The 23530-nt window shown below is 39.2% G+C and overlaps 1 long non-coding RNA gene across 1 annotated transcript; it reads left to right on the top strand.

The window, feature by feature from the left end:
- Window positions 1-464: 464 nt before the first annotated feature.
- LOC116585563 lies at window positions 465-19331 on the top strand. Its single transcript, XR_004283692.1, has 6 exons — window positions 465-495; window positions 1611-1728; window positions 9113-9164; window positions 11459-11576; window positions 11851-11977; window positions 19213-19331. It is a non-coding gene; the product is annotated as an uncharacterized LOC116585563 (long non-coding RNA).
- Window positions 19332-23530: the final 4199 nt, after the last annotated feature.

Below are 23530 nucleotides of genomic sequence, written 5' to 3'. Positions count from 1 at the left end.
ATTTGTATGAGTTTGCAGTTGAAGGCGGGAGGGATGCCACATGAGACTATGGATTCCTCTAGATCAACATTTCTCCACTTCTCCTACCCCTACAATACCATGAGCCCAAGTGTTCCTATGTATGTGTGGAATTAATTAGAATGAAAGGTCTGCCTTTTTAGGGAAACAACAGGATTGTGTTTTCATAGGCTTTATCTCCCCACCCAGGTAATGCACACAGTGCCTCAAACACAGCTAACTGAGTGAAGGATTCCAGTACAAAAACATTCGCCCTGGTGAACTCAAACATCCATTCCTGGTATGCAACCTGGTATTAGATACCATGATGTAAAATCCACTCTTGCATATTTCTGATAATTCTGCCCAAGGAACAGTCTCTGCCTCGCTAAGAATTTGGAATGGTCATGGGTGCTACCATTCTGCAAAGAACAAAAGAATATATTTCAGAGACTGTTGCCACATGGTTGCCTTTCCTGATCACCCTTCTTCAGCCTGGTATGGAATGATGCCACATGTATACCTTTCAGAGATCCAGGAGGGAATTAAATCATGGTAGTGTGTGTGTGTGTGTGTGTGTGAGTGTGTGTGTGTGTGTGTGCAGCCTGATGCTTATACTGGCAAGGCTCGGGATAGTTTCTTAACATCCTGCCTTCTTGTGAGAGCACTGCACAGCCCTGGGAAAACCTACCCCTTTTATTGGTATTCCTGGAACATCAGCGCTGCCTCCCCAACCCCCGCTGCAGTGGCACACACGACACCCAGGCCATCTCACGTGGAGTCCTTCCCATAATTTCTGTACTGAAAATGGAAGGGAGGGATGCCTGGGTGGCTCAGGTGGGTGGACAACTTTGGCTCAGGTCATAATCCCGGAGTCCCAGGATCCAGTCATGCATCGGGCTCCCTGCTGAGTGGGGAGTCTGCTTCCCCCTCTGCCCCTCCCCGCTCTCCTGCATGTTCTCTCTCTCTCTCTCTCTCTCTCTCTAATAAATAGATAAAATCTTTTAGATAAAATCTTTTAAAACATGGAAGGGAGGGATCTTATATTCTCAGATCTTAAGTGTGAGATTACAGGGCTCTCATTAGACTTTCTCACAATGCAGAGGCACTTTATGTGAAAAATGAAATCCAGTAAAGACTAGCAGAGATAAGAGAGTCCTGCTAGCATCAAATCCCAATATCGTGTCTAAAGCCTGAGGTGAAGTGTTTCTCCCTTGGTTTTGTAAGCTGCTCAGCCACTAAGAAGCATTACTCTTTTGTTTTTGTTTTTCCTTCAGCTGACTTAAATTGTGATTCTTACCACTTTCATCTAAAGACAGACTACTATTACTGTGAGAGTTGGCTAGTAATCTCAGAGGTCACACTGTTTGCGGTCTGCTTTAATCTCTGAAAAGTTCAGAAAATGGACCTTGCAAACATGGAAGGTTTAGATCACTTCAAAAAGCACTGGAGTCTTTCTGAGATATTATACGTATTTTTATGAGACTGTAAGCTATTTTTCTAAGCAAAAATATGCTTCAAGCCAAAGTCATTGCTTTTTCCAGCTCTTTGTAAATGGTTTTGCTCCAAAGTATGGGTTAGCAATGGACTTTATGTCTTATTTTTCATACCAGATTACAAAGAAGTGTCCCATTGTAATCCTTATTGGCCTTAGACGTAAAACTTGGTGCTGCGTAAAGTTCTACCTGCAGCTCTTACCACGCCTCCTGTCCTAACAGTCTTGACCTCCAGGTAAGGGCTGACCCCTGGGTTCAGGTGGGCGGTTAGGAAGAGAATACGAAAAAAAGATGGTACAGGCTGAGAACACAATACAAGTAGGTGGTACATTACTATAAATGCATTAACAACTAGCATAATGGGAGCTAAAACTACCTTAAGCATGAAATGATTGAGAGCGATCTTTTCCTTATAGAAGAAGGAAGCACACTGAGGTGGAGACTGCCCAACTCTGGGCAGGAGCAAGTAATGCCTGTTTAATCCCATCTGGGATGAACATACCAGGGCGGACATTCAGTGGTTTGCAGGTGGTAGTTGTTCAGATGGACTGATGCCCGTGAAAAAGCAGATATTAGATTGTTAAATGTCTTGAAGCTCATTCCAGATTTTCAGGGCTGAAGGGGTAGGAACCAAGAGATATAGGGAGAGTACTGCTAGTAAGAAATTTATAAAATAAATGTATCCACTGAGAAAAAATTACAATGAGGACTCTCAAAGACCACTAGAAATTTTCTAACATTTTCCTATCTAATTTGTTACTCATTACTTCTCTACAAGAGTAAGGGAATCATTAAAAGTGAAAAGGGTTTTCTCTTTTTCTCTTTCCTCCCTCCCTTTCTTCCTTTAGACTTTTCCTCCTTTCTTTCTTTCTCTTTCTTCCATTCTTTCCTTTTTTTCTTCCTTTTTTTTCACTCTCTCTCTTGCTTCCTTTCCTTTCCTTTTCATTCCTTTCCTTTCTTTTCCTTCTCCTCCCTTCCTTCCTTCCATCCATCCTTCCTTCCTTCCTTCCCTCCCCTGGGGGAGAGGTCAAGGATGAGCTACGCAAAAATCTGTTGTTACTCAACATATAATTATAGGGTAAGAGGAATTCCAAAAGGCAGGAGAGACGTGCACCTATAGATCAAATGGAAGATAAAATCTGAATTTTAAAGACCAGGGAATAGGGTCCAGCCTGGTACATGTGTTGGTCTTGGTCTGGAATGGGCAGTATGGTTTTTCCCTGTTTGCTTTTCTCTTATGTGCAAGATAGGCATTCCCTCATTTACTCTACTTTTTAAAATCTCTACCAAGTGATTTTGAAAAATTACTTGATAATGTCTCCCCCCCCCCGCCTTTTCTGAGCTATCACTAGAGACTGACATCCCAAAATAGTTAAACTGTCTAGAGGAAAATGTGGTCCTTTTCTTTGGGGGAGGGTGATATAACCAGAACCAAGGCCAGAAATGTAATAAAACATTAAATAAATATGCATTCAGATTACCTGGCAGACTTTTCAGACTTACTTTCCCTTTAAAAGAAACCCTCATGGTATATGTAGATAGTACATCTATAACTTGCTTTTCTTTGGGTAACCATTTAAATTTCTGGAAAAAAAAAACAAGACTCTAAAAACAATGTGTATTTTTCTGCATGAAGACTGTACTCAGGAGAAAAATACCAGGTAAAATTCATTTTCAAAAGCATACCAAGTTGTAGGCAGAGATTGAATTTGAAGAAGGGAACTGAAATATGGGACTTCCTTTTTTCCTTACACAGAAGGAATTTTTTTAAACCAACATCCCAGATCTAGGTAAGTGAATCACTAGAGTACTCTCCACTTGCCAATGGATACAGGTCAACAGTTCAACATACGACATTACAAGTGTCACTGTTCTATTTCCTATTTAGAGTCAAGCTGCTCAATTCATTCTACTGTAGCTCCAACCCTTATAAGAACAGAGAGCCAGAAAATACAGAACCTGATCCCATTCCATTAGTAAAAGGAAATGGCTCATTCCACTTGATTCCTCTAATTTATTTTAAAATCAGGAATACTGAACCCCCGCCAACATTCATACTTCATTTGGGAATATGTTTGGATTCTACATTTTGATCTGAAAATAAAGCCCTTCATTAAAGAGATATGGCTTTTTGAAAAATGCAACAACATATTAAGAATAACAGCAAAAGTACACCTAAAAAATGCCCATCTTCTCATTTACTGTGTTTTGGTTTCAATGTTATTTATCATACTGTGCACTAGACTTAGCATTTGCTATCATTACATGATCAAATACTTATTCAATATTATTATAAAGCAAATGAAATCTAAAAAAACAAAACAGATAAGCAAACAAGACAAAGAGACTTCCATCTGTATCTTTGCAGTAAATAACCAGTCGTGCAATTGCGGGGTCATAGGGAAGCTCTGTTTTTAATTTAAGGAATCCCTGGTGGTTGGTATTAAGGAGGGCATGTATTACATGGAGCACTGGGTGTGGTGCATAAACAATGAATCTTGGAACACTGAAAAAAAAATAACATTATTAAAAAAATAAAAAGGGAAAAAAAGACAAATACAGAGAACAAATTAATTTGCTTCATAACGGTACAGAGAACCACCTCTAGTGGGTGCCTGAGTGAATGTGGTAGGGAGAAGGGGTAAATAGATGAATGGGATTTAGAGGTACACACTTCCAGTTATGAAATAGTTAAGTCATAGAGATTAAATGTACGGCAGAGGGGAGCCCGGGTGGCTGTTAGTTAAGCATCTGCCTTTGGCTCGGATCATAATCCCAGGTGTCCTGGGATCGAGTCCCACGTTGGACTACTTGCTTAGCAGAGCCTGCTTCGTCCCAATCATGTGCTCTCTCTCTCTTTCTCAAATAACTAACTAACTAACTAAATAAATAAATAAAACCTTTAAAAAGAGAGAGAGAAACAAAGGTACAGCAGAAAGAATACAATAATATTGGAATAATGCATGGCGACATGTGTTGCGGTGAGCACCGTGTCATGTACAGAACAGTCAAATCACTCCATTGTACACCTGAAACTAACATAACACTGCATATCAATTATACGTCAATTTTTTTAAAAGTCTCTAAACTCGAAAAATGCTGAGTTGAAAATTAATTTAGTAATAATACATTAAAAATTTAAAAGATTTTTTAAATTAAAATAATTTTAAAAGTAAGTTATTAAACTATGATGACAGCTCTGTCTATAGATTATGACAAGCATAGATTGGTGTTGAAGCTTTAGAAGACTTCTGTGATTAAATGCAATGAGAGGGGGTGCCTGGGTGGCTCAGTGGGTTAAAGCCTCTGCCTTCAGTTCAGGTCATGATCTCAGGGTCCTGGGGTCTCAGGATCCTGGGAGAGAGCCCCGCATCGGGCTCTCTGTTCAGCAGGGAGCCTGCATCCCCTCGCCCCCGGTCTTCATCTTGGCCTACTTGTGATCTCTGTCTAATAAATAAATAAAATCTTTAAAAAAAATTTTTTTAAATGCAATAGGAGAAGAATAGTGGTCTCTGTACGTGTGTGGAAGCTTAATTTACTATATTAATTCAACATATATCTGTAACTACTTTTTGTGTAATTTTTGCAATATGCTTTCTAAAGTAAAGCACCTGGGTGGTTCAGTGGGTTAAAGCCTCTGCCTTCAGCTCAGGTCATGATCCCAGGGTCCTGGGATTGAGCCCCGCATTGGGCTCTCTGCTCAGCAGAGCCTGCTTCCTCCTCTCTCTCTGCCTGCCTCTCTGCCTACTTGTGATCTCTGTCTGTCAAATACATAAATAAAATCTTTAATAAATAAATAAATAAATAAATAAATAAATAAAGCCTCTGCCTTTGGCTCAGGTCATGATCTCAGGGTCCTGGGATCAAGTCCTGCATCAGGCTCTCTGCTCGTCAGGGAGCCTGCTTCCTCCTCTCTCTCTGCCTGCCTCTCTGACTACTTGTGATCTCTGTCTGTCAAATAAATAAATAAAATCTTTAAAGTAAAGGAGGTTAGAGCTTAGGAAGAGACAGACATTTAATCTGAAAACTATAATTCCGGCTGGAATGTGAGGACTGAGGAATTGCAGATTCAGCGACAGCATGGTAGAGGGGAGAGAGTTCCCCCTCTGAGCTCAGATCTCACTTCCAAACTGACTTCGTTCCATGTGATCGGGAGGTGGTGAATATGTTTGAATATGTTACTCTCAACTTACATTTCTGTGAAATAGGGATTGGGGCACCTGGGTGGCTCAGCTGGTGCTGTGTCTGCCTTTGGGTCACATCATGTTCTCAGGGTCCTGGATGGAGCCCTGTGTCAGGTTCCCTGCTCAGGAGGAATTGGCTTCTCCCTTTCCTGTCCAGAGACAACCCTACCCGAATCTCTAGGACTCTAGCTTAATGTTGCCTATTTTTGAATTCTGTGTAAGTAGAATCACACAGATACATTCTTTGGCATCTAGTTTATCTTAAGAAACACTGTATTTGAGTGACTTATCCATACTATTGTTTATAACAATAGTTGGTTCATTTTCCTTGCCATATAGTATAAAGTATTATGATTAGTGCCATTGTACTTACTCATCTTTCTTTGATGGACATTTGTATTGCTTCTGCTTTGGAGCTGTTATAAATAGTGTTGCTATATGTATTATCGGGCATGTATTTGGGTGAATACATATACACACTTTACTTGAACATATATCTTGAGTTGAATTTCTATATTCATTTATGAAGCTTAAATACTTATTGCCAACACATTTTCCAAAGAGAGTATACGGAAACAACCCAGGTGTCTGTCCACAGGTGGAAAAAGAAGATATCTTGTCACTTGTGACGACATGGATGGACTCAAAATGGATTATGCTAAGTGAAATAAGTCAGACAAGGACAAATAGTAAATGACTTCACTTATATGTGGACGCTAAAAAAATAAAAAATAAACAATTAAATAAAAACAGAAATAGACTCGTAAATACAAAGAAAAAAAACAGTGGTTGCCAGAGAGGAGGTTACAAGACTCATCTCCCAAATCAACAGTACAAATTATTCATGGTCTTCCTTTCTGCCTCTTAGCCTTGTTATTTGCTACAGAATCAAAGTTTGTCATTTAGAATGGAGACCCAAAATTCCAAAGGAAAATTCTCTCTGCAAAAAATCAACTAATTTTCTCTCTTCATCTGATTTGAAGGGATATGTATGAGTCTTTCGAACATGTCAAATATCACATCATTTTCTTTATCTTAAAATAAAAGAGATCATTTCAACAAGTCTATGCACATCAAAAAAAGAGAAAAAAGAAAAAAAAAGGATAAACTGCTAACTGATATTTGGCACTCCTTCCTATGAATGATGGGAAGATACAGAATTTCTTCAAGTAGGTGTGATGAGGGCACTGAACCACCACTGCTCTGGGAGGCCAAAAAAATCACCTATCGAGCCCTTACAATCCTGAAATTGCACATAGTGAGACCACAGATTACTAATATAACTTTATATTTTTTATTACTATAATTTCCAATGTACCCATCGAAAGAAACTCCAAATGGGTATGAGTATTGCCTTCTTTTGAGGCATGCATGGAACCCTCTCCATAGATAGAATTTAATGAAGCCTCCAGCAGATCAAGTTCTCTCAATACCAAATGTATTCCAAGTGGACTATTTGCTCATGAGACAAATACAGTAAGTTCTATACTTGTTTCCACTCTGCAAGGTGATCTTTTCAATGTTGAGAAGCAAAGAAAAGACCTCCATCAGAGAACTTGAATGACCAAAGAAATCTATAAATTTGTTTTTACGAGCCTTTAACAAGCTAGTGAGTTATAAGCTTAATGATAAAAATATCAGTTGAATTTTATGCAACAATAAACAGAAGAGTAAAGAAATTAAAGCAAAAATGCTAACAGTAGAAAATAAAAGTATCTAAGAATGAATCAAAGTACAACTTCTACAGGTAAAATATAAATCCTGATTACATCTTAGAGGAGACCTAAATAAAGTGATATGCTATATTCACAGATAAAAACATATTATCACAAATATATCAATTACCCCCAAACTAATCTACATAGTCAATACAATCCCAATTAAAGTCTCAACAGAGAGTTAAATGAAATGTTTTAGTTTCTACATTTAAGTGGAAGATTCACGAGTCAGAATCTACAAGATTAACTGAATGCCTTCAGCTCAGGTCATGATTCTGGGGTTTTGGGATCGAGCCCTGCATCGGGCTCTCTGCTCAGCAGGGAGCCTGCTTCCTCCTCTCTCTCTCTCTCTGCCTGCCTCTCTGCCTACTTGTGATCTCTCTCTGTCAAATAAATAAATAAAATTAAAAAAAAAAAAAAGAATGAGGGACTACTGACAAAGCCATGCTCTAAAAAAAGAAAGAAAGAAAGAAAGAAAGAAAGAAAATGGTTATGCATATCTCCTATGCCTAAACATCGCATATCTTACAAAGTATGTACTTCTAAAAGTATACACAGAACAATCTGTTTTCTGGGTATGACAGAAGACATGTGCAAGAATTTCCATAGCAATACAGTTCCTAAAAGAAAACAAATGATCAAATGGAAAGAGTCCAAATGTTCGTGATGAGGACACACACAAGCTATGGTGTATTTAACAATAGATTATCACAGAGTGGTCAGAATGAAGAAACTATGGCAATAGACACAGCAGGGGTCAATTTCAGTGGTATAATATTACATGAAAAAAAAAAACTTATCTCCAAGACTATGTAAAGTATGAGCACCTTTCCTTTTTTTTATTTTTAAAAGATTTTATTTTTATTTATGAGAGAGAGAGGGAGGGGGGTATCAGAGGGAGAAGAACAAGCAAATGCCATGTGAGTGCAGAGCCCGTTGTGGGGCTCGATCTCATGATCTTGAGATCATGACCTGAGCCAAAATCAAGTCAGATGCTTGACTGACTGAGCCACCCAGGAGCCCTGAGACCTTTTGATAAAGTGAACAGAGAACTAAGTTGAAAAGATACTTCTTGGGGGATATTTAGGTGCACAAAACCCTATCAAGAGGAACATGTGTGAAAGGTAAGCAGACTTTAGACAGATAAGCCAACATCATGTAAGGAAAGCAGGGTGAAGACGTGAATGAGAGCATAGGTTTAGACATGGGTTACATTATCTGGTGAATTGGCTTGTTTTTACTATACACATGAATTTTCCTAACTACATATACACAGTAAATAAAAGCACAGTATATTGGACTAACAACAAGAGCGAACCAACTTTTATGATTAACCCAATTCTATACTCGTAAGGGAATTCTAAAGAATTATAATTCACCATCATAGATGGAGGAATATGAAACATACCTACACATGATTTCACACAGAAAGTGATCGGATCAACTGATAAGAGAGGCAAAATCCAGCTTTATCCATCTTTTCTGTTTTTCTTTAAAGGTGAATATTAACATGGTGAGACTTTGGAAAGCATTCTGATCATGCTGTGCTTTACCTGTCTTACATGTCTATTTCTATACACTCTGATTTTATTTTTCCTTCCTGGTAGAAACACTGAGGCAGCATTTCGAGCATGATCAGTGGTCTCCATTGGCTCACAAAAGGTTCCATCCAATGGGACAGGTTCTAGTCTCTCCAGTAATGGTTTCTTCTTGTCAGAAGATCTCCAAGCAACATTATAGATCCATCCAGACACCCTTCCACTATTCAGGTGAGTCAAGCATGAATATGTGGAAACTGAACAGAAGGCATAATGTACTATAAGAAAAGGGAACGCAAAACATTATGCAAAATATTATCAGGGCACCCAATAGGCCATATTATGATAACCTGTTCACATGCTTTTCTTCTTCAGTGAACTTTCCTTAAAAGTTCCCCTTCCTTTCCATTTCAAGAATGATCCGTAATTCCTGGTGAGTGCTTGATACTGTAGAGCTTTATGCAAGGAATACCTAAATGAATACTTATTATCATAAGTTATATGGTGCCATATATTTTCTTATATATAATAGATTGACTTAAAAGTCATGAACAGGGTGCCTGGATGGCTCAGTGGGTTAAGCCTCTGCCTTCGGCTCAGGTCATGGTCTTAGATTCCTGGGATCGAGCTCCACGTTGGACTCTCTGCTCAGTGGGGAGCCTGATTCCCCCTCTCTCTGCCTAGTTGTGATCTCTCTCTGTGTGTCAAATAAATAAATAAAATCTTTAAAAAATTTTTTAAAAAAGTCATGAATAGTCAGGGCACCTGGGTGGCTTTGTCGGTTGGGCATCCAACTCTTTGTTTCAGGTCAGGTCATGCACGGATGTGAGATCCAGCCCCATGTGGGGCTCCCTGCTTAGCATGTAGTCTGCCGGGATTCTCTCTCCCTCTCCTTCTCCTTTTGCTCCTCCCCCATGCTCACTCCTGCTCTCTTTCTAAAATAGAGACAATCTTTAGCAACAACAACAAAAAAGCCATGGATAGACATTCTGGTGAAGGAACAAAATACAATGCTTCCTGGTTTCCTAAAAGCCATGTTTCTGGAGTGGGGGTGTATCTTTATACACTATGAAAGCACGATGCTCACAAATATTTGAGAATGTTAATAGGCTGTTACTCCTGAAGAGCAGCCCAGAGAATCATTTCTTTCTTCAGATTCTCCGTTAACTAGCATTCCCCTTCATTAACCTGCTTATTGTTTACATTCCCTTTCAGGATGCATTCTCTGTTACTCAAACTCAGTAACTGTCACATTGCCCTGAGAGTTCCCAGCTTGGCCCCTCTGCTTATAGGCAACCCTTTCTCTAAATGTCAGGAAGAGGGGCGCCTGGGTGGCTCAGTGGGTTAAACCTCTGTCTTCAGCTCAGGTCATGATTTCAGGGTCCTGGGATTGAGCCCCACAGAGGACTCTCTGCTCAGCAGGAAGCCTGCTTCCTCCTCTCTCTCTGCCTGCCTCTCTGGCTACTTCTGATATTTCTGTCCAAGAAATAAATAAATAAAAATCTTTAAATGTCGGGAAGAAACAGGGCTTTAGGTAGAGATAATTAAATGGAATAATACAGCAGTGAATGGTCCCATACACACTCCAGAGGAAGAAAGAGGGCTATAAAAGGTTGGTAAAGTGGTAGCACGGAGCCCTTGGCTGTGACCATTGGAAGGAAGAGCCCAAAATGATAAATGAAAGACCATCACCAATTTCATGACAATAATATGATAATTAATGGGAATGGAAACCATATATCTCAGGTAATTACAGTCCCTTTGTCTCATTTATTTTTTTCTCAAGGGCTTAAACCTCTGGTTTCCAAAAACTATATAGTATGACCATCTCACCCCATCTAAGTCCTGTGTTCCCCTTAATGAAACATAGCAACGGATGTCTTAAATTAAGATATCCATCTTACACATACGGTTAGTAATGTGAGGTGACCCAAAGGTTTTTCTCAGGTTATATATAGGGATGACAACAGAAATTAAGTTATTAAGGAAATCTCAGATATCTTGGGGAAAGACACAACACTATAACCATAAACTACATCACAAGAGCTTACATACTTGTTCATAAAATACATTCTAAGACCATAAACTCTACATCTATTATTTAAGCAAAGAAGCTTTGTAAGGAAAAGACAAATGGGAGGCAAAAGGCAAAGAATAAAAGAGTTCAGGTGATTTGAAGAAATGTAGTACACAGAACAGCAGGGCTGAGGTGAAAATTGAAAGCACACTGGAAAGAGGCCAGTGCTAAATAATAAATGAATAACGCATTGAGAGAAGAGGAGCTTGGAAATAACAAAATACCCTGTAAACAGAATTTTTCTTAAGACATCTATTTTAAACATAAAACCTGGATGTTTGGGGGAACCAAGGTGTCTGGTAGGAAAAGGTGATTTCCCTGCCAGCCACCTGGATTGAGATATGCACCCACACATACAAAAATTACAGTGGCAGGCAGGAATTTTAATAAAAATGTAAATCATGACCTTCAAAATAAACAAAAAACAGACTATGTTTCTTGCAAACAGGTGTGAGAACCTTACTGAATAGACATCAGCTACCCGAGGAAAAGCCAGAGCCAAGTCTGAAGTAAAATAGACCAGAATCACTAGTAGAAAGGAATCTCAACAAAGTTTCGAAGAGTGGGTGAGTGTTAATTACAAAATGTCAACCTAGTATAAGAAGTGTAAGGAATGAGTTCTCAAGTAAGGTTTGGGAGAAGTATTTCATAAGGAAGGAAAATGAATTAAAAGAAATAGTGTCCAATAAATAAAACATTATCAAAAAGTATCAAATAAATAAATTCATCAAGTTAAATAAGATAGGAAAGTCCACCTATAATAAAATGACCAGAAATCAGATAATACCTTCATAGAAACAGCAGTCTTCATGTTACTATTTTTGTCTCCTCTTTGAAAAGGGAACCCCTGACTGTTTCTGTATGTAATTCAACTCGACAACCAGTTCTATGACTCAATGCTGAATGATAGGAATTTATGGAGAAGAAGTGTGTAATGGAAACAAAGAGAAAAAAAAATGTGTGAAAGGTAAGCAGACTTTAGAAAGATAAGACCATATGATATGTAATATGTAAGACTCCAATACAATACATAACACGGAATAAAATGACATGTTGAACATTGGACATATTAATTTTACATGGTAATGGACAAAAGGGAATGCCATGATACACATATTTGAACTAATAATACTATGCAATAAAACTTCTGGCTACATGCAGCCATTCATAATGACGATTACACAACCAGATGGTAGAGGATGCAAATCAGAGCTCTTTTTTTAAAAAATTAATAGATTTTACCTTTTAGAGTAGTTTTAGGTTAACAGCAAAATTAAAAAGAAGATACAAAGATCCTCACATACCACCAGCCCCCACACATGCATGGTCTCCACCATCATCAACACTCCCCATCAGAGCAGTACGCTGATGGTTCCATGTCAACGTGGCATTGTCACCAAAGGGCACAGATGACATTCGAGTTCACTCTTGGTGGTGTAGGCTCTATGGATGTGGACAAATGTACGATGACATGTGTTCACCATGATAGTACCGCATGGACTGGTTTGGATGTCATTAAAATCCTCTCTGCTCTGCCTGTTCATCCCTTCCTCCTCACCCACCCCTTGGTGACCACTGATCATTTTATGGTCTCCATGATTTTGCCTTTTCCAGAATGTCACATAGTTGGGATTAAATACAATGTAGCCTTTTCAGATTGCCTTCCTTCACATAGAAAAATGCATTTAAATTTCGTCCATGTCTTTTCATGGCTTGATAGTTCATTTCTTTTAGAGTTGAATAATATCCCATGGTCTGGATATACCAGTTTATTTGTCCAGTCACTGACTGAAGAGCATCATAGATGCATCCCCACTTGGGCATTTATGAAAAAGGCTACTGTAAACATCTGTATGCAGGTTTTTGCTGGACATAAATTTTCAAATCCTTTGAGTAAATGCCACAGAGTATGGTTCTAAGGTAAGGGTTGGCTGATTTTTTTTTTTAAGAAACTTTGGGTTATGGACATTGGGGAGGGTATGTGCTATGGTGAGTGCTGTGAAGTGTGTGAACCTGGTGATTCACAGACCTGTACACCTGGGGATAAAAATACATTATATGTTAACTTAAAAAAATTATGACCTTTCCTTGCAGGAAAAAAGAAAGAAAAGAAAGAAAGAAAGAAAGAAAGAAAGAAAGAAAGAAAGAAAGAAAGAAAGAAACTGCCCAACTGTTCCAAAGTGAGTATTTTTTTAAAATAACTTGAGTAACGATACCCCAAATATCTCCACTGCTCATGAAGAATGAATCCTGGCAATTAATACAAATAGACTTTTATAATGTGTCACATCTATTTCATTGTAAATTTTTTTTAAAATAAAGAAGACGCATCAGGTCCCAAAGTAACACTTTCTGAGAGAATTAACCATTTCAGAAAATAGTGGCATAGGTGCATTCACTCAGGCACAGGAATCTAAAGCTTAGCATTTACTTACTTGTTTAAAACTCATCTGTAATGGGGCGCCTGGGTGGCTCGGTGGGTTAAGCCGCTGCCTTTGGCTCAGGTCATGATCTCAGGGTCCTGGGATTGAGTCCCGCATTGGGCTCTCTGCTCAGCAGGGAGCCTGCTTCCTCTTCTCTCTCTCTGCCTGCCTCTCTGCCTACTTGTGATCTCTGTCAAAAAAATAAATAAAATCTTTAAAAACAAAAACAAAAACAAAACTCATCTGTAAAATTCAAAACAACTTTTCGAGGAAAATAAAGAGGCCACATCTATGTGAACACCAAAAACAAAGTAGACCCACCGAGTTTCCCTGAGAACCAGTATTAACAACGGAGGTCACAATTTGATTTGTACTTTGGTTTGTGCACCGAGATTCTCTAAGTGGCTGGAACAGTTCAACACAAACCTTTAATTAATTACTTCGATGTGTTTCATTATCGTTGTGCGGGGGTAGAAGGAGGAAGGTGCGATGAAAGCAAATCCCATTCCCCACTGTCCACCTGACAAGCTCATTTTCATCGTAAAAGATAAGGCAGACACGACTTCCTCTGTTAAGGCTTCTGGGATCTTGTTATCTTTCTTACGTTCTTCATCTGTGCTTGAAGGTCACGCTGTACCTACATCTGTTGCCGCTTGTCACAATGCTGTGGTGGTTTGTGCGCCTGTTCCTCTGGGCTCCTTGAGAAACTCTGGGAGAAGCTTGCTCAGCGAAGGGAGAGAAAAGTGAATGATGCGTGTTGGCGGGTCAGAAACTGACAAGTAAAGAGTGAAGAGTCCACAAAGTATCAACCACCTTTCCGGGTTCCTGATTACAAAGATTCTTAACTTTATGAATGAGCAGGAACGGAAAGCAACTTCTTCTTCTCTATCCATCAATTAGATGATAGACTGCCCCTCTTTATATCCTTCAGATTCTTCCAAATCAATTTAAATGCCTCGTCCATTATAAAACAGTTTTTATTTGCTCCATTGCTTTAGGATATCACACATTATTTTCAAAAGTCCTTTGTCCTCCGTGGAACACTTTGTAACTTTTTCCATTGTCACTTTTTTTTTCTAAATTAATTTTGATAGCGAGGCCTGGGTGCTCAGCCGGTGAAGCATCTGCCTTGGGCTCAGGTCATGATCCCAGGGTCCTGGGATGGAGTCCTGCATTGGGCTCCCTGTTCAGCGGGGAGCCTGCTTCTCCCCCTGCCTACAGCTCCTCTTGCTTGTGCTCTCTTTCTGTCTCTTTGACAAATAAATAAAATCTTAAAAAAAATTTTTTTAATTTGATATCCTAGAAGGCGCTGATTATTTCCATAACATAAAGTCCCATTTGCCCACAAGTTCTGGCCCATGCTTTACCAGAACTCAATCACTGCCACTTTGTTAGTGATCTTGAATCAAGTGACTACAGGTCTAGAAAAATCAAGAGCGCCCTTTGGAAGGAACACATTGGTACACAAAGCCCTAGCTCTCTGACTGATGAAAATAAAGGTTAGAGAGTGCCTCCTCTCTTGGTTACTTTAAGAATTGTGGAAATGCTTTCCTCTGAAGAAGTTGGGTAGGAGACAAGGCTTACAGAGAGATGTTGTTTCTGGTGGAAGTTATTTCCCCCAATTATCTCTGTGGTATAAAGCAGCCTGGGTATTAAATCTCCACTGGAATATGGGGATCAAAATCCATGGTGCCTGGAAAGAGGTCACTAAGTCCTGGGATTATAGTTTGACCTCGCAACCATTAAGAATTTACTGTGAAGCAGGAAAAGCATGATACTCTCTAAGAGGCTTGCTCTGTTCCATGTTGTGAGATTAAAAAACAATGACCCCTTGTCGGATCCAAATGCAAAGTGATCCTTAAATTTCAAAACCCAAATGGTAGAGGACAAATGCCATGGGTGAGCTACGTTGATCTTCTACACAACACAGTACTTCTGCCAATGACTTTATTTTCAGTGGCACGAAACTGAGGTGGAGGGGATGGTGTGCCGGTGTAGAAACAAAACCCGACTACAAAGGTGGTCACTTACAGAGGCTTACAAAAACCATGAGGAGTCAGACTCAAGGAGTCCCAGAAAAAGAAAACAGTTTCATTTGATCATGAGGCAGAGAAACAGAAGATGAGAACTGGAAGGATTCTCAGAAACACGCCTGAACTAACAGAGAATGCTGAAGGCAATGTAATTCAGAATTTCTCCAGGAGCCTACAGGTAAAAATGAAAGAGTTTCAGGTGTTGGGATCAGTTTTTTTGTTTTGTTGTGTTTTGTTTTGTTTTAAGCAGACTTTATTTATTTATTTAGAGAGTGAGCGATGGGGAAAAGGGGAGAGGGAGAAAGGATCTTGTTGAGCGCAAAGCCAATGTGGGACTTGAACTCACGACCCCAAGACGATGACCTGTGCTGAAATCAAGTCAGACACTCAACTGACCGAGCCACCCAGGCGTGCCTGGCCTTGGGATCAGTATTCCATGTAAATACGGTTCCATGCCTGGCCCAGGTGTTGGCCCAGGGTAAACCTCCAAAACAATTCCTTTCTCTTGTTTTCTTCCCTCTACCCTCTACTACTATAAACAAATATTATAAGCTATGGATTAAGAACCTGATTTCACAAGCCCAGCTTCCTGGATGCATAATCAGTATTGTCACTTTGTAGCTGGGTAGCCCCTGGGCAAAACTGCAGAAACTCTCCGTGCCTCGGATTCCTCCCATGTTAATAAGAACTGGAATGTACCTTCCATCATGTCATTCCTGGGAAAAGGAAACAAGTGAGTATGCACAGAAATGCTGGGAAGACTACTCAGCATATAGGACGCGCTAATAGAAGCAAACCACTATTATAATAATAATTATGACAACGACGAGTATCACCTCTAGGCATTTGGAAGATGTCCAGGACCCTTTTCTGCCTTCTTGTTTCTCACACCAAGATAAATATGAAGGATATTTATCTGTCTTCTCTTATTAAAATATACCAGAGATACAATATAAGCCATCACTCTGCAATAAAACCTGAAGACATTTCAATAAATTAATTCAATTAATATTTGTAGCTGCTAATGGCTTGACGTATTTCACCTGCCAGAGGTTTCAGTGTAGAGTCCTTTCCTATTAGGGCACCTGCGTGGCACAGTTGGTTGACCGTCAGACTCCTGATTTTGGCTTAGGTCATGATCTCGTGGTCCTGGGATCAAGCCTGCATCAGGCTCCATGCTGTGGGCTGTGGAGTCTGCTTGTCCCTCTTCTTCCCCTGCTTGTGTTCTCTCTCTCTCAAATAAATAAATACAATCTTAAATAAAAGAGTGCTTCTATTAATTTAAGTAGGAATATGAATGTTTAAAGAAATACGGGTGACTAGGCAGGAGCAACAGGGTCTCTATTGGGGTCTATGTTAGAGTGTATCCCAGGGGGCAGGGGGCTTTTCTCCATCTGCAAGGAAAACCAGCCATAATACATAGCCAATAAGCAATTGAAGATTCTGACATGAGCCTTCTTTCCTGATAGGGTAAAATTTGACCAGTCTCAAAGCCACAGAAATCCTCTTCATTATGATCAACAGGTTTATAAAATAAACAATTTTTAATTGAAAGCATGAAAGGAACCCCCAAAATCTTTTTGTGTATTTTGTATACTCTCACACCTGTGAGTGTGTGGGGGTTGTGTATTTGCTGTGACACATGCACCTATTTTCATACAGAATTAAAGAGAAAACAAACTTTTCATCTAACATGTGAAAGCAAATATGTGAGAGCTTACTCATTCACTTTACTCCATTTTAATATATATTTATTTTCCTAGGTACAACATTATGGAAGTTCATAATGTTTACATTTTAATAGAGCTTTCCCTGAAATTGCTTTTTCAGGAATATTTTCTTATTTTCTCTGAAGGCAGTAGGGAAAACAACCATGCTAAAAAATAATGAAAATCTAGGCTGCATTGCTAGTCATTTCAGGGAGTCATTTGACTTTTTCTTATATATTGTAAAAACACTTTCTTTATCTCCAGATTGGAAAGGCAAACTAAATGGAAGTCCTTACTGGTTTTTACCTCTATGTACTTTCCATCTATGACGAAAGTTGTTTCAGAGTAGGACTCGCTCTGAAATATTATTAAGCCTTAAAAATCACACCAAATAAATTAAGTGATAAATCCCAAGACATTCGAAAGGCACAGGACTGACGGAGAGCTTCTATTTATAACCCAACTGTGCACTCATGAGTATAAAAAGGGCTGTGTTCTTCAGGATGGGAGGTAGGAAGAAATATGTTTAGCTAAGCAGGACTAGAAAGAGCAGAGTGATTGGAGCGAATAAAGGCAGTGCCCATTCAGTCACAATCTAGAAGAAAGTAAACTTCAAACAAGGGACACTGACTATTTCTTAATTCATTGGTACAATGATGACTCTCTTAAACTAGGAGCTATTTAAATTTGTAGTCTTAAAATTTGCATATTTTGAAATATGGCTTTTACTGAGCCTGGAACTTAATTCCACCTGACTCCCTCAGATGGGATCTGCTGGTCAGGCAAGACTGGAATTCAAGCCTGTTTGAGAGTTACACTTTCCATTGTATATGCTGAAGTTGTCATGCACTTTTCTTCATGATTCTTGAGGTTAATGTGACCAGACCTCAGGGGAAATGTGCTTTTAGACATATGTGGGTTTTGAGCCAGAACCAGAATAATGGTGCCTTTACCAAAGTGATATCACAGTGTAGGTTTTATGGGGTGATCTGATGTTCTCCCCCAGGTGAACCAAGTACCCCCATTAATTGAATGCTTGGTTGATCATTGTTTACTTTTGAAATTCTACATGGCATGATCATTTTGTGTGATGAACACCACCCACCAGTATGGAAGGCTGTCTGCAAAATGTCATTAATAACAATCAAAGCAATAATTAATAATCCATAGTGGAACACTGACTAAGGGCTTTGCAAGGATTACCTCATTTCATTCTCACGTCACTCTTAGGACACGAGTAGTACTCTTCTCATTGTTTGATAAGAATGTTGAAACTAAAGAGACATAAACTAACTTGCCAAAGTCAAACAGCTCAGTGGAAGAGGTCATTTGTGAAACTGGGTGGTCTGACGACAGGGCTTATGCTCAGAGCCACAATGCTGTCCAGACTTCCTCTGATTGCTGAGAAAGAAGGGTCATTTAAGAGAATAACTGACTCATCTTATTTAGCACCTGATAATGATGCCTTGAATCAGGAAACTTCATAAAGATGGGCGGGACTGAGACATTAAGCATTCCTGATCACTGGGACGATGAACCGTGAAGTGAGCCAACAAGCTAAACAGCATTTCAAGTAAAAACAATCAATTCCAGTAAGATCTGTATGCCTTTCAAAATAACCACAAAGTGAAGATACTACATCCTGGATGTCTAATCAGCCCTTTCTAATAGTACAATACTTTCACTCATCCTCTTAGAGAAAGTCAGTATGAACTTCACTTTCACATTAAAAAAGTTTTATTTTTGTATTTTTTTTAAAGATTTTATTTATTTGACAGAGATCACAAGTAGGCAGAGAGGCAGACAGAGAGAGAGGGGGCGGAAGCAGGCTCCCTGCCGAGCAGAGAGCCTGAGGCGGGGCTTGATCCCAGGACCCTGAGATCATGACCTGAATCGAAGGTAGAGGCTTAACCCACTGAGCCACCCAGGTGCCCCAACATTAGAAAAGTTTTAAAAAGGATCTTGAACAGCCTTCAAGAGCCAATCTCATTAATGTTTCTCTATACTTTTCATTTCATTCTCTCCATAACTCAATAGACCGTTTGAGATAATCTGGGTATCTGCTGGCCCCATTATCAGATGAAAAGAACAAAAACATTCATTTATTAGCAGATGATATGGTATGCTTTCCTTCGATGAGAAATGACTGAGACTGACACCCCCAGGTAATTACTTCAAAAAGGACATAAAATCTAATTCTAATAGATGCTTCTGGATAGTAAATAGTAATTTTAATATTAATTTTGTTGTTGGTATTTTAACCATGGTGTGTACCTTGCATACTGTTTATCTGCTGGTCCAACGAAGATCAGCTGTTTTGATGGGCATCATAGGGAGCCTAAGAGAAACAGATGTACATCTATAACTACTTTAATATTTTTCTCCTGCATTCAAATACTCTCAGTCATGCTCTATGACATAGAATTTCACAACTGTTATCATAAATTCATCTGTGGATTTAGGCAAACTCTAAACAATTGCTTAAGGGGGATGCAAACCCTATTTTTTCCACTTCTGTGTCGAGCTGACATGGTCTTAATTTAGCATGAGCCCTCACTGAACTTCAGTTTTCACAAGGGATCATTCTTCTCAACCTTAGTCTATAGACTATGGAGGGGCATTGGTGTTCATTCATCAGAAGAGCTGCTCTCCTCCATTGTTCACAGGACTCAGTTGAGAGAAACCACACTGAAGTGGACGGCTTGAAGTGGTTTCCCGCAGACTTCCTCAGATCAGCCCAGGGCAAAGCTGGCATTCTCTCAGCCACACTGAGGTTATGTTACTACTTCCTGCTAAAGGTCAAGATAAAAAATGATCCAATTGAATTACTACTTAAATATGCTGCATGACTTTTTTTTTTTTTTTTTTTTTGGTGGGGTTCCAGGGTGGGGATCCTAATCTCTACTGTCAAGGTCCCCTCCCTGTGTCTTCCCTCTATAAACCTACAGAAGAACTCCAAGCCTGGGAGTGTTCTAGAGAAGAGGAGGCAGAATGTGGGAAAACTCTATGCTCTTCCGTCTGCCCTGGGGACAGGAAGAGTGAGTGGGGCAGGCAGACTGATAACCCACCCTAGAGGAGGTGGCACTGGCTGGGATGAGTGGGGTGGCATTGCCTGCTGCCTGCTGTGGAACCCAATGACGGGTGGCCTCTAGGTGTGGGTGCCCAGCTGGAGGCCTGGGATAGTGCACACCCTTCTGTTGTTGGTGGCCATCACTCCTGTCTCAGTGCTTATTACACAAGACTCCACCCTCTGGGTCATTCATTTCACATCCTTATTTTGATATCAACATGTTTTGTTTATGTAGAACAATAGGATAAACTCTCCCTATTATTAGAACACCACCTAAGAACTTTTTTGAGTGATCACTTTACTTATATCTTTAAGACATTCTGGATTATATCCTGAAACAGCTTTCCCCTTGTTTGACTGCCTGTGAGAATGTGGGAGCCTAATTTGCGGCACACTCATCAAAGCATATGGGTCATGATGGTGTGACTTTGAACCATTGCTCTGGACTTCAACTCAAACAGACATCATTTTTTTTTAGATTATTGGGTTTTGCAATGTTCCATGTTATATATTCTTTTAAAGTGAAGTTTCCCTTGAATAGATAGATAGGACATGAATAAAATCAAGTGATCTTATTTACCATCTGCCAAAAGATTTGACCACAAAGTTCTCATCAATCTAAACTCCCTATCCTCATCTTCTTCAACAGCTGGGCCTTCTTCTCTGAGGCATCTAGAGAGATTGTCCAGGATGCTTTAGGAAATTAATACCAAAAGGTAAAAGGATTCATGATCAGAGGCCACCTATCAACTCTGGAGCTCATTTACTAGATCTTAATTCTCAGAGAGAACCTTGGGGAGAGAAGGAGAATGTATCGTTAATAGTCAGAAAGATATTTTTGAGACATCTTAGGGAACTAAGCACACTGTGCCCAGGCTGATAATGATGTGTACTGCAGAAAAAAAAAAAAAATCAGAAATAGAATCACAGCTCCCCATGGCTGGGCTGCCAGCACTCCCCAGGACTCACACACACAGGCCTGGAGAAATCATGACCCAGGATTTCGTATTCAAAATGGATCTGCCATTTTAAAATTGCAGATCGTGGGGGTGGGGAGTGAGTCACAAGAAGAGATATCTTCAGGGGCCAGCAAGGCAATGAAATAAGTGAACTTGGCAGAATTTGCCTGTGGTTAAATGGAAAGAGGGCAGGTATGATTAATTTTAGGATGATTGATGCCATCTGGAAATAGGAGCCCTCACATATCTGATTATCCAGCCAGAAATATGTCAATTTTTAAAAGATAGCAAATAATTTTAAAAAATTAAAGTGCTCTGCAGGCCAAAGAAAAACAGCCTGCCAGTTTGTGAATTTTACTTTAAAATGTATATAAATACCTCAAAAGACAGATTGTGTTTTTTAAATAAAAACCTAGAACATTTTGGAAATAGCCCCTGGATTTAAATTAAACAGCAAATCATGAAGAGCTTAAAATATTTGTATTTGTAGAGCTGTACACACATTCCATAATTCATCAGGTTATTCAAGTCCATGGAATCTTGGAGAGGAGACTAAAACATCAACTACACCAGAGAAGTTTGAAAAGCATCTGGTAATTAAGACAATGTAAGAGTATATGTTTAAAAAAAAAAAAGAGTATATGTTAAAATCAAGTCATTTAACTTAATTAGGTGCATTCTAAGGAGCAGGTGATGAATCTCAGATGACAAAGTAAATATTGACCCTGATTGAAACTTAGATATTTTACTCAGTAAAAGCAGTGAAATAATTGATTGGGGGCAGGGGGCATTGTTTGTGGAGTCACTTGGGGGTATATGTTACTAAATTCTACATGATTAGGAAATGTATCCCCAACCAACCAGATGTTTTTCTGGATCCCACTTTACTACTTTGACTCTGTCCAAATCCAAATCATATGTTGATTATATCCAGTTTTTCTCATTCTACTATATACCATGGGATATTAGACAAGTCAACTTACATTATCTATCATTCACTGAGAAATGTAAATGCTGTAAGAGTGGGGATCCTTTGTTCCTATTTTTTAGTTAATTCATCTATTTTTTAAATGCTTTAAGAATGATTCTCAGCGGGGTGCCTGGGTAGCTCAGTGGGTTAAAACCTCTGCCTTTGGGTCAGGTCATGATCCCAGAGTCTTGAGATTTAGCCCCACATCAGGCTCTGCTCAGCGGGGAGCCTGCTTTCCCCTCTTTTTCTCTGCCTGCCTCTCTGCCTACTTGTGATCTCTGTCAAATAAATAAATAAAATCTAAAAAATAATTTAAAAAAGAATGATTCTCAGGGGGCCTGGGTGGCTCAGTCATTAAGCGTCTGCCTTTGGCTCAGGTCGTGATCCCAATGTCCTAGGATCAAGCCCCGCAGGGGGCCTGGTTGGCAGGAAACTTGCTTCTCCCTTCCCATTCCCCTTGTTTGTGTTCCCTCTTTCGCTGTCTCTCTCTATCAAATAAATAAGTAAAATATTTTAAAAAATAAAACAAAAAGGGAAATTTAAAAAAAAACAAATGATCTCAAGTGTTGTAAATTATCTAAGACTGATGAATCACAGACCTGTATCCCTGAAACATATAATACAGTATAAATTAATTTAAAGAAAAATAAAAAAGTATATAAAAAATATGGCCTGATAAAATACACTTAAAATGAGTAAAAAGATTGGGGCACCTGGAGGGTGCCCTCTATTAAGAATCCAACTCTTGGTTTTGCTCAGATCATGATGTCAGGGTCATGGCATTGAGCCCCATGTTGGGCTCCACACAGTGCAGAGCCTACTTAGGATTCCCTCTCTCCCTCTCCCTCTGCTCATTCCCCTCAACCTGCACACTCTCTCTCAATGATAAATAAATAAATCTTCTTTTTTTTTAAACGAGTAAGAAAATTGATTTAAAGTGACAAAAACATTTAGAAGCTAAGATAAATCCAGGTATGTAGTAAGTACATGGAGAGAGAGAGAGAAAGAGAGAGATTGAAGGGGTTGGAAAAAGAGCAAGTGATTAAACTTATATACTCATATACCATAACTCCTTTCCCTATTCAAACATTGGTTACGTATTTGACTCTCAATTGTCTATAGCCTAGGAAAATGATGGGATATGATTTATCATAGAAGTATCTATAAAGTAAGAAAAAAATCAATGTTCCTGATTTTACTTTTGACACTCATAAGAGAGAGATCTTTGCTACAATGCCTCAAAGAATTAACACCATGTAATAATAAATAATAGTAATATAATAATTTTTATAATAAATGTGGGAATGAACTGCACAGTTTTTTTGTGCATCAATATAGTCTAAATAAATCCATCAA

Source organism: Mustela erminea, chromosome 3 (assembly GCF_009829155.1).
Source record: "Mustela erminea isolate mMusErm1 chromosome 3, mMusErm1.Pri, whole genome shotgun sequence".
Classification (NCBI taxonomy): domain Eukaryota; kingdom Metazoa; phylum Chordata; class Mammalia; order Carnivora; family Mustelidae; genus Mustela; species Mustela erminea.
The sequence above is the reverse complement of the archived record's forward strand: the minus strand, read 5'-3'. Positions and strand labels throughout refer to the sequence as shown.